Source organism: Triticum urartu, chromosome 5A (genome assembly GCF_056163025.1).
Source record: "Triticum urartu cultivar PI428250 chromosome 5A, HENAU_Tu73, whole genome shotgun sequence".
NCBI lineage: Eukaryota > Viridiplantae > Streptophyta > Magnoliopsida > Poales > Poaceae > Triticum > Triticum urartu.
This window is the reverse complement of record NC_141877.1, coordinates 543,291,264-543,303,525: the sequence shown is the minus strand read 5'-3', so window position 1 is coordinate 543,303,525 and position 12,262 is coordinate 543,291,264.

Below are 12,262 nucleotides of genomic sequence, written 5' to 3'. Positions count from 1 at the left end.
CAAAGTCTACTTTTGTGAGCGCATCTTGGTTCAAGCCCAACGTCTGGCTCAGTCATCATCATGCACCGCCAGCTTGTCGTGATAGTCCTCTCTCTATGCGTGGGGACTCTGATAAACTTCAGTCTAGGTCAAAATAATTATGAGGATGGTCTTGTGAGAGACAAAGATAGGGTTTGAAAGGCAAATTGCACATGCAAAATTAAGTTCGGGAATTCAACTACTTAGTGTTTGTTCGGTTATCCTCACCCTTGCCGGGATCTGTTCAAAATCCTGCAAATCCACGTGGTTTTGAGTTAGCCCGAGTTTGGATCCATGGACTCATCGGTGGAGATCGATGGGGGAGGGGGAAGGCTTTGCCTAAGTCGCCTTGCAAGGGAGGGGAAGAAAAGCATGCATAGGAGGGGCTACACACCGTAATTTTCTCCATTATTATTCAAACAACTCTACCAATAGACACATGTGAATTACGATTGTTCAAAGAGCAGCTTTTTGTCCCAAGCGAGGATCATTACTAAATCATAAGACCAAACAACACACATTTAATCACGAAAACACAAGTAAAACTAGCAATGCCAATATTCGTCAACAAGCTTCTCGCGAAACACTTTGTATATTGAAGAGATTTTTGTTTTGTATGATTCAGAAATTTCTCTCACGCGGTCTATCAGATTTCGTCGACGTGAAATGAGGTAAAAGACGGTTGCAGAATATGTGACCCTAATATCATGGTCGACAAGGTGGTCTTCTTCTTGGAGGAATGAACAACTGCTCCTAAGCGTATTCAGGCTTTTCATCCGCCCCCCGACGAGGTCTCCTTGGACTCCTCCTGAGGATGGGTGGGTCAAAGCCAATGCTGACAAGGCAACACTTAAATCGGCGACAGAGGAGGTGATGGTGTTGTCCTTAGGAACCATAGGGCATCTTCATTGCGGGAGCATGACAGTTTTTTCCACCAAAACTAAGCCATAGTTAGCAGACGTCAAGGTGTGTTGCCGAGTGGTGTAGCTAGCCGAAGAGTTGAGCATAGACAATCTAGTGATGGAGACCGACTACCAAGTTGTGGCAGCCAAACTCAATCTAACGTGAGAGACTTTTAGTGTATGGACCTATGATTGAGGAAGTAAGGGGTAGGGGTTGTTGTCCTCTAAAGGAGCCTACAAGGTTCGATGGGTACGACGTTCGGCAAAAGTAGCTCACATTTACGCTAAGGAAGGTTGGGGCAATGTTGTGTAAGACATGGCTGCATGTACCCATTGTTGGGGAACGTAGCATGCAATTTCAAAAAAATTCCTACGATCACGCAAGATATATCTAACTGATGCATAGCAACGAGAGGGGGAGAGTGTGTCCACGTACCCTCGTAGACCGAAAGCGGAAGCGTTGGTATAATGTGGTTGATGTAGTCGAACGTCTTCGCGATCTAACCGATCTAGTACCGAACGTACGACACCTCCGAGTTCGGCACACGTTCAGCTCTCAATGACGTCCCTCGAACTCTTGATCCAGCAGAGGGTCGAGGGAGAGTTTCATCAACACGACGTCATGGTGACGGTGATGGTGATGTGATCCGCGCAGGGCTTCGCCTAAGCACTGCGTGAATATGACCGGAGGAGTAAACTGTGGAGAGAGACGCCGCACACAGCTTGGAACAATTGGTGTGTCTCCAAGGGGTGCCCTACCCACGTATATAAAGGAGGGAGAGGAGGAGGCCGGCCACCAGGGGCGCGCCAAGGGGGGTCCTACTAGGACTCCACTCCTAGTAGGATTGCCCCCCCCTTTTTCCTTCTCATGGAGGGGGAAAGAGGAAAGGGAGATGGAAGAGGAGAAGGAAAGGGGGGCATGCCCCCTCCCCTAGTCCAATTCGGACTCCCTATGGGAGGGGGTGTTGGAAATATGCCCTAGAGGCAATAATAAAATGGTTATTATTGTATTTCCTTGTTCATGATAATTGTATATTGTTCATGCTATAATTGTATTAACTGGAAACCGTAATACATGTGTGAATACATAGACCACAACATGTCCCTAGTAAGCCTCTAGTTGACTAGCTCGTTGATCAATAGATGGTTATGGTTTCCTGACCATGGACATTAGATGTCATTGATAACGGGATCACATCATTAGGAGAATGATGTGATGGACAAGACCCAATCCTAAGCATAGCACAAGATCGTGTAGTTCGTTTTGCTAGAGCTTTTCTAATGTCAAGTATCGTTTCCTTAGACCATGAGATTGTGCAACTCCCGGATAACGTAGGAATGCTTTGGGTGTACCAAACGTCACAACGTAACTGGGTGGCTATAAAGGCACACTACGGGTATCTCCGAAAGTGTCTGTTGAGTTGGCACAAATCGAGACTAGGATTTGTCACTCCGTGTGATGGAGAGGTACCTCTGGGCCCACTCGGTAATGCATCATCATAATGAGCTCAATGTGACTAATGAGTTAGCCACGGGATCATGCGTTATGTAACGAGTAAAGAGACTTGCCGGTAACGAGATTGAACGAGGTATGGGGATACCGACGATCGAATCTCGGGCAAGTAACATACCGATAGACAAGGGGAATTGTATACAGGATTGATTGAATCCCCGACATCGTGGTTCATCCGATGAGATCATCATGGAACATGTGGGAGCCAATATGGGTATCCAGATCCCGCTATTGGTTATTGGCCGGAGAGATGTCTTGTTCATGTCTGCATGGTTCCCGAACCCATAGGGTCTACACACTTAAGGTTCGGTGACACTAGAGTTGTTATGGGAAATAGTATGTGGTCACCGAAGGTTGTTCGGAGTCCCGGATGAGATCCCGGACGTGACGAGGAGTTCCGAAATGGTCCGGAGGTGAAGATCGATATATTGGACGAAGGGTATTGGAGTCCGGAATTGTTCCGGGGGTACCGGGTGACGACCAGCGTGTCCGAAAGTGGTTTCGGAGGCCCCGACAAGTGTTGGGGGGCCTTATGGGCCAAGGAGAAGGGGCACACCAGCCCACTAAGGGGCTGTGCGCCCCTCCCACCCCATCTCACATAACCAGGAGAGGTGGGGGCGCCTCCCCTAGGGCAGCCTCCCCTCCTGGCTTGGAGGGCAAGTCTCCTAAGGGTAGGGGCGCCCAAAACTCATCTAGGGTTCCCTCCCTGGCCGCTGCCCCTCCCCTAGATGGGATCTGAAGGGGCCAGCCCCCTCTCCCCTTCTCCTATAAATAGTGGGGGTGGGAGGGCTGCCAGAACACCAAGACCCTTCCCCTGGCGCAGCCCCTACACCTCCTCCTCCTCTGCAGCGCTTGGCGAAGCCTTGCCGGAGAACCACGAGCTCCATCACCACCACGCCGTCGTGCTGTCGGAGTTCTCCCTCAACTTCTCTTCTCCCCTTGCTGGATCAAGAAGGAGGAGACGTCCTCGGGCTATAAGTGTGTTGAACGCAGAGGCGCCGTTGTTCGGCGCTTAGATCGGAATCGACCGCGATCTGAATCGCTGCGTGTATGACTCCACCAACCGCGTTCTTGCAACACTTCCGCTTAGCGATCTTCAAGGGTATGAAGATGTACTCCCTCTCTCTCGTTGCTAGTATCTCCTAGATTGATCTTGGTGACACGTAGGAAATTTTTGAATTATTGCTACGTTCCCCAACAGTGGCATCATGAGCTAGGTCTATGCGTAGATTCTATGCACGAGTAGAACACAAAGCAGTTGTGGGCGATGATTTGTTCAATTTGCTTACCGTTACTAGTCTTATCTTGATCCGGCGACATTGTGGGATGAAGCGGCCCGGACCAACTTTACACGTACGCTTACGTGAGACTGGTTCCACTGACTGACATGCACTTGATGCATAAGGTGGCTGGCGGGTGTCTGTCTCTCCCACTTTAGTCGGATCGGATTCAATGAAAAGGGTCCTTATGAAGGGTAAATAGCAACTGGCATATCACCATTGTGGTTTGCGTAGGTAAGAAACGTTCTTGCTAGAAACCCATAGCAGCCATGTAAAACATGCAACAACAATTAGAGGACGTCTAACTTGTTTTTGCAGGGTATGCTATGTGATGTGATATGGCCAAAAGGATGTGACGAATTATATATATATATATATGATGTATGAGATTGATCATGTTCTTGTAATAGGAATCACGACTTGCATGTCGATTAGTATGACAACCGGCAGGAGCCATAGGAGTTGTCTTAATTTATTGTATGACCTGCGTGTCAATGAAAAACACCATGTAATTACTTTACTTTATTGCTAATCGTTAGCCATAGTAGTAGAAGTAATAGTTGGCGAGACAACTTCATGAAGACACGATGATGGAGATCATGGTGTCATGCCGGTGACGAAGGTGATCATGCCACGCCTCGAAGATGGAGATCAAAAGGCGCAAGATGATATTGGCCATATCATGTCACTTTATGATTTTCATGTGATGTTTGTCATGTTTACATCTTATTTGCTTAGAACGACGGTAGCATAAATAAGATGATCCCTCGCTAAAATTTCAAGAAAGTGTTCCCCCTAACTGTGCGCCGTTGCGAAGGTTCGTTGTTTCGAAGCACCACGTGATGATCGGGTGTGATAGATTCTAACGTTCGCATACAACAGGTGTAAGCCATATTTACACATGCGAAACACTTAGGTTGACTTGACGAGCCTAGCATGTACAGACATGGCCTCAGAACACAAGAGACCGAAAGGTCGAACATGAGTCGTATAGTAGATATGATCAACATGAAGATGTCCACCGATGATGACTAGTCCGTCTCATGTGATGATCGGACACGGCCTAGTTGACTCGGATCATGTATCACTTAGATGACTAGAGGGATGTCTATCTAAGTGGGAGTTCATTAAATAATCAGATGAACTTAATTATCATGAACATAGTCAAAAGGTCTTTGCAAATTATGTCGTAGCTTACACTTTAGCTGTACTGTTTAACATATGTTCCTAGAGAAAATTTAGTTGAAAGTTGATAGTAGAAATTATGCGGACTGGGTCTGTCAACTGAGGATTATCCTCATTGCTGCGCAGAAGGCTTATGTCCTTAATGCACCGCTCGGTGTGCTGAACCTCAAGCGTCGTCTGTAGATGTTGGGAAACATCTGACATACACGTTTTGATGACTACGTGATAGTTCAGTGTGTAATGCTAACGGTTTAGAATTGTGGCACCAAAGATGCTTTTGAAACGTCGCAGAACATATGAGATGTTCCAAAGACTGAAATTGAGATTTCAGACTAGTGGCCACATCAAGAGGTATGAGACCTCTGACAAGTTTCTTAAGCCTGCAAACTAAGGGAGAAAAGCTCAATCATTGAGCATGTGCTCAGATTGTCTGAGTACTACAATCTCTTGAATCGAGTGGGAGTTAATCTTCCAGATAAGATAGTGATGGTTCTCCATAGTCACTGCCACCAAGCTATTAGAGCTTCGCGACTAACTATAACATATCAGGGATAGACATGATGATCCTTGAGCAACTCGCGATGTTTGACACCGCGAAAGTAGAAATCAAGTAGGAGCATCAATTGTTGATGGTTAAACCACTAGTTTCAAGAAGGGCAAGGGAAAGAAGGGATACTTCATGAAACGGCAAATCAGTTGCTGCTCTAGTGAAGAAACCAAAGGTTGAACCCAAACCCGAGACTAAGTGCTTCTGTAATGAGGGGAACGGTCCCTGAAGCAGAACTACCCTAGATACTTGGTAGATGAGGAGGCTGGCAAGGTCGACAGAAGTATTTTGAGTATACGTTATATTATTGTGTAGTTTACTAGTACTCCTAGTAGCACCAGGGTAATAAATACCGGTTCGGTTGCTAAGTGTTAGTAACTCAAAACAAAAGGCTGCGGAGACTAGCTAAAGGTGAGATGACGATATGTGTTGGAAGTATTTCCAAGGTTGATGTGATCAAACATCGCACGCTTCCTCTACCATCGGGATTGGTGTTAAACCTAAATAATTGTTATTTGGTGTTTGCGTTGAGCATAGACATGATTGGATTATGTTTATCGCAATACGATTATTCATTTAAGGAGAATAATGGTTACTCTGTTTATTTGAATAATACCTTCAATGGTCTTGCACCTAAAATGAATGGTTTATTGAATCTCGATCGTAATGATACACATGTTCATGCCAAAAGATATAAGATAATAATGATAGTACCACATACTTGTGGCACTGCCATTTGAGTCATGTTAGTATAAAACGCATGAAGAAGCTCCATGTTGATGGATCTTTGGACTCACTCGTTTTTGAAAAGATTGAGACATGTGAACCATGTCTATTGGTAGATATGCATGAAGAAACTCCATACAGATGGATCGTTTGGACTCACTTGATTTTGAATCACTTGAGACATGCAAATCATACCACATGGGCAAGATGACTGAAATGCCTCGTTTTCAGTAAGATGGAACAAGAAAGCAACTTGTTGGAAGTAATACATTTTGATGTGTGCAGTCCAATGAGTGCTGAGGCACGCAGTGGATATCTTTATGTTCTTACTTCACAGATGATTTGAGTTGATGTTGAGTATATTTACTTGATGAAACACAAGTCTGAATTATTGAAAGGTTCAAGTAATTTCAGAGTGAAGTTGAAGATCATCGTGACAAGAGGATAAAATGTCTATGATATGATCATAGAGATGAATATCCGAGTTACGTGTTTGGTACACAACTAAGACATTGTGGAAATTGTTTCACAACTAATGCCGCCTGGAACACCATAGTGTGATGGTGTGTCCGAACATCATAGCTGCACCCTATTAGATGTGGTGCAAACCATGATGTCTCTTATTGAATTACCACTATCGTTTATGGGTCAGGCATTAGAGATAACCACATTCACTTTAAATAGGGCACCACATAATTCCGTTGAGATGACACCGTATGAACTATGGTTTAGAGAAACCTAAGCTGTCATTTCTTAAAACTTTGGGGCTGCGACGCTTATGTGAAAAGGTTTTAGCCTGATAAGCTCGAACCCAAAGCAGATAAATGCATATTCATAGGACACCCAAAACAGTTGGGTATACCTCCTATTTCGGATCCGGAAGCAATAGTGATTGTTTCTAGAAACGGGTCCTTTCTCGAGGAAAAGTTTCTCTCGAAAGAATTGAGTGGGAGGATGGTGGAGACTTGATGAGGTTATTGAACCGTCACTTCAACTAGTGTGTAGCAGGGCATAGGAAGTTGTTCCTGTGGCACCTACACCAATTGAAGTGGAAGCTTATGATAGTGATCATGAAACTTTGGATCAAGTCACTACCAAACCTCGTAGGTCGACAAGGATGCGTACTACTTCAGAGTGGTACGTAATCCTGTCTTGGAAGTCATGTTGCTAGACAACAATGAACCTACGAGCTATGGAGAAACGATGGTGGGCCCGGATTCCGACAAATGGCTCGAGGCCATAAAATCCGAGAGGATCCATGTGTGAAAACAAAGTATAGAAAATTTGGAAGAACTACTTGATGGTCGTAAGGCTATTGGGTACATATGGATTTTAAAAGGAAGACGGACAATGATGGTAAGTATCACCATTAAGAAAGCTCGACTTGTCATTCAGATGTTTTCTGACAAGTTCAAGGAGTTGACTGCGGTGAGACTTTCTCACTCGTAGTGATGCTAAGAGTCTGTTGGAATTCTATTAGCAGTTACTGCATTATTTATGAAATCTTGCAGATAGGATGTCAAAACATTGTTTCCTTGACAATTTTCTTGAGGAAAGGTTGTATGTGATACACCAGAAGGTTTTTGTCAATCCTAAAAGATGCTAACAAGTATGCAAAGCTCCAGCACTCCTTCTAAGGACTGGAGTAAGCATCTCGGAGTTGGAATATACGCTTTGATGAGATGATCAAAGATTTTGGGTTTATACAAAGTTTATGAGAAACTTGTATTTCCAAAGAAGTGAGTGGGAGCACTATAGAATTTTTGTTGAGTATATGTTGTTAACATATTGTTGATCAGAAATGATGTAGAATTTCTGGAAAGCATACAGGGTTATTTGAAAAGTGTTTTTCAATGGAAAACCTGGATTAAGCTACTTGAACATTGAGCATCAAGATCTATAAGGATAGATCAAAAATGCTTAATAGTACTTTCAAATGAATACATACCGTGACAAGATTTTGAAGGAGTTCAAAATAGATCAGCAAAGAAGGAGTTCTTGGTTGTGTTACAAGGTGTGAGTATTGAGTAAGACTCAAGACCTGACCACGGCTGAAGAATGAGAAAGGACGAAGGTCGTCCCCTATGCTTTAGACGTAGGCTTTACAGTATGCTATGCTGTGTACCGCACCTGAAGTGTGCCTTGCCATGAGTCAGTCAAGGGGTACAAGAGTGATCCAGGAATGGATCACATGACAGCGGTCGAACTTATCCTTAGTAACTAGTGGACTAAGGAATTTTCTCGACTATGGAGGTGGTAAAAGAGTTCGTCGTAAAGGGTTACGTCAATGCAAACTTTGACACTAATCCGGATGACTCTGTGTAGTAAACCGGATTCGTATAGTAGATCAGTTATTTGGAATAGCTCCAAGTAGCACATGGTAGCTGCATCTACAAGATGACATAGAGATTTGTAAAGAACACATGGATCTGAAAGGTTCAGACCCGTTGACTAATAACCTCTCTCACAAGCAAGATATGAACAAACCCCATGGGTGTTGGATTCATTACAATCACATAGTGATGTGAACTAGATTATTGGCTCCAGTGCAAGTGGGAGACTGTTGGAAATATGCCCTAGAGGCAATAATAAAATGGTTATTATTGTATTTCCTTGTTCATGATAATTGTCTATTGTTCATGCTATAATTGTATTAACTAGAAACCGTAATACATGTGTGAATACATAGACCACAACATGTCCCTAGTAAGCCTCTAGTTGACTAGCTCGGTGATCAATAGATGGTTATGGTTTCCTGACCATGGACATTAGATGTCATTGATAATGGGATCACATCATTAGGAGAATGATGTGATGGACAAGACCCAATCCTAAGCATAGCACAAGATCGTGTAGTTTGTTTTGCTAGAGCTTTTCTAATGTCAAGTATCGTTTCCTTAGACCATGAGATTGTGCAACTCCCGGATACTGTAGGAATGCTTGGATGTACCAAACGTCACAATGTAACTGGGTGGCTATAAAGGCACACTACGGGTATCTCTGAAAGTGTCTATTGAGTTGGACGAATCGAGACTGGGATTTGTCACTCCGTGTGACGGAGAGGTATCTCTGGGCCCACTCGGTAATGCATCATCATAATGAGCTCAATGTGACTAATGAGTTAGCCACAGGATCATGCATTACGGAACGATTAAAGAGACTTGCCGGTAACGAGATTAACGAGGTATGGGGATACCGACGATCGAATCTCGGGCAAGTAACACACCGATAGACAAAGGGAATTTTATACGGGATTGATTGAATCCCCGACATCGTGGTTCATCCGATGAGATCATCGTGGAACATGTGGGAGCCAATATGGGTATCCAGATCCCGCTATTTGTTATTGGCCGAAGAGATGTCTCGGTCATGTCTGCATGGTTCCCGAACCCGTAGGGTCTACACACTTAAGGTTTGGTGATGCTAGAGTTGTTATGGGAAATAGTATGTGGTTACCGAAGGTTGTTTGGAGTCCCGGATGAGATCCCGGACATGACGTGGAGTTCCGAATGGTCCGGAGGTGAAGATCGATATATTGGACGAAGGGTATTGGAGTTCGGAATTGTTCCGGGGGTACCGGGTGACGACCAGCGTGTCCGAAAGTGGTTTCGGAGGCCCCGACAAGTGTTGGGGGGCCTTATGGGCCAAGGGGAAGGGGCACACCAGCACACTAAGGGGCTGTGCACCCCTCCCACCCCATCTCACCTAACCAGGAGAGGTGGGGGCGCCTCCCCTAGGCCAGCCTCCCCTCCTGGCTTGGAGGGCAAGTCTCCTAAGGGCGGGGGCGCCCAAAACCCATCTAGGGTTCCCTCCCTGGCCGCCGCCCCTCCCCTAGATGGGATCTGAAGGGGCCGGCCCCCTCTCCCCTTCTCCTATAAATAGTGGGGGTGGGAGGGCTGCCAGAACACCAAGACCCTTCCCCTGGCGCAGCCCCTACCCCTCTCCTACACCTCCTCTTCCTCTGTAGCGCTTGGCGAAGCCCTGCCAGAGAACCACGAGCTCCATCACCACCACGCCGTCGTGCTGTCGAAGTTCTCCCTCAACTTCTCCTCTCCCCTTGCTGGATCAAGAAGGAGGAGACGTCCTCGGGCTATACGTGTGTTGAACGCGGAGGCGCCGTTGTTCGGCGCTTAGATCGGAATCGACCGTGATCTGAATCACTGCGTGTACGACTCCACCAACCGCGTTCTTGCAACGCTTCCACTTATCGATCTTCAAGGGTATGAAGATGCACTCCCGCTCTCTCTCTCGTTGCTAGTATCTCCTAGATTGATCTTGGTGACACATAGGAAATTTTTGAATTATTGCTACATTCCCCAACAGGGGGGCGCGGCCATCCCTTGTGGGCTGCCTCCCTGCCAGTGTCAAAACCGGCTGATCTCGGGTAGGGGGTCCCGAACTATGCATATGGGGATCGAAGGTAACAGGAGACAGTGGAGACACGATGTTTACCCAGGTTCGGGCCCTCTTATGGAGGTAAAACCCTACGTCCTGCTTGATTTTATTTGATGAGTATAGGGGTTACAAGAGTTGATCTACCTCGAGATCATAATGGCTAAACCCTAGATGTCTAGCCTATATGATTCTTGATTGCCTCTACGGACTAAAACCCTCCGGTTTATATAGACACTGGAGGGGCCTAGTGTTGTACATAGTCGGTTTATAGAGAAAGGAAATTACACATCCGGACGCTAGGCTTGCCATCCACGCAAAGGAGAGTCCATCCGGACATGGGGGAAGGTCTTCCACCTTGTATCTTCATGGCCCATTAGTCCGGCCCATATCAAATAGCCCGGACACCCGAGGACCCCTTAATCCAGGACTCCCTTAGTAGCCCCTGAACTTGCCTTCAATGACGATGTAATATTCGGCCCATGTCTTCGGCTTGCAAGGCGGGTTCTTGATTACAATCCGGACCAACGACAATCTGGTGATAACCTCACGAACCAGTGACTTCTCTCCTGGGATTGAATATGTTTTGCCTTTCCCCGATGGTTCCGCCAAGTCGTCCGCCTATCTTTCTGATCTCATTCGTTTTTTGATCGCATAAAAAGTCATGAGATCAAAAAAGAAATGTGAGAATGTAGTTACAGATGTAAAAAAGTCAATATCTCGTTCTCTTGTTCTTAAATCATGAATTGGACGATGTGCGTTTCAAATGTCTTTTACAATCCCGCCCCCAACGATGCTTCGATTTTCGCGCGCTAGATGAATACGAACGGTTTATGCTTTTTCGCAAATAAACCCCTCACTACGCTGGGACGACACCTATATAAAGAGATATGGATCTCCAAAGGCCATCTCACACTGCGCAGAAGGAAAACCGGCCAACTTTAGCCACAAAACAAAGCCTTCCATCATGGACAGTGCCCTAGGTTCCTCTTCGTGTCCCCATGGCCCTCAAGAGGGCGATTGGTAGAGTTGCTCTGTACCTCATCTTCAACTGAGCCAGCTCCAGACGCAGGGCTACCTCCCCCTCGCAGATCTAGTTTCCGTTCGAGCGGGGTTATACTCAATCGGCAATGACGCAATGGTTGAGAACTTCCCTACCCCCAATAAGGAGGAGAGGGTGTGCTTCGTCCCGTGGGGCCTGGGATTTCCAATCCATCCCTTCCTCCGGGGGTTATTGGAATTTTACAGCATCCAACTCCACAACCTCACCCCAGGTTCGATTCTGCACATCTCAGACTTTGTTGCCCTCTGCGAGTTATTCCTTGGCATCGAGGCTCATTTCGGTTTATGGAGGAAATTCTTCTGCCTCGTTCCCCGCCACAAAGGGGGATCCATATTAGAAGTGGGTGCCATCGAAGTATGGCGTATTGCCAGATCCAGATACCATGTCGGAACTCCTAAAGAAGCATCCCGCAGTGGTCTTCGGAGTGGTTCTATATGGACGATGTTCCGCTGCCGGATCCAGTCAGGCGCGGTCTCCCCAAATTTTCCAGCGCTCCCCTAACAAAGTGCCTCAACTGGCATCCCCGAAGTCCCAAAGAAGAGGACAGTGTAGAGATACAGAGGTTGGTCAGCGAGATCAGGATGCTGGCCCACTCTGAACTCTCAATAGTTCAAGTCATGGCGATCGCAATAAAGA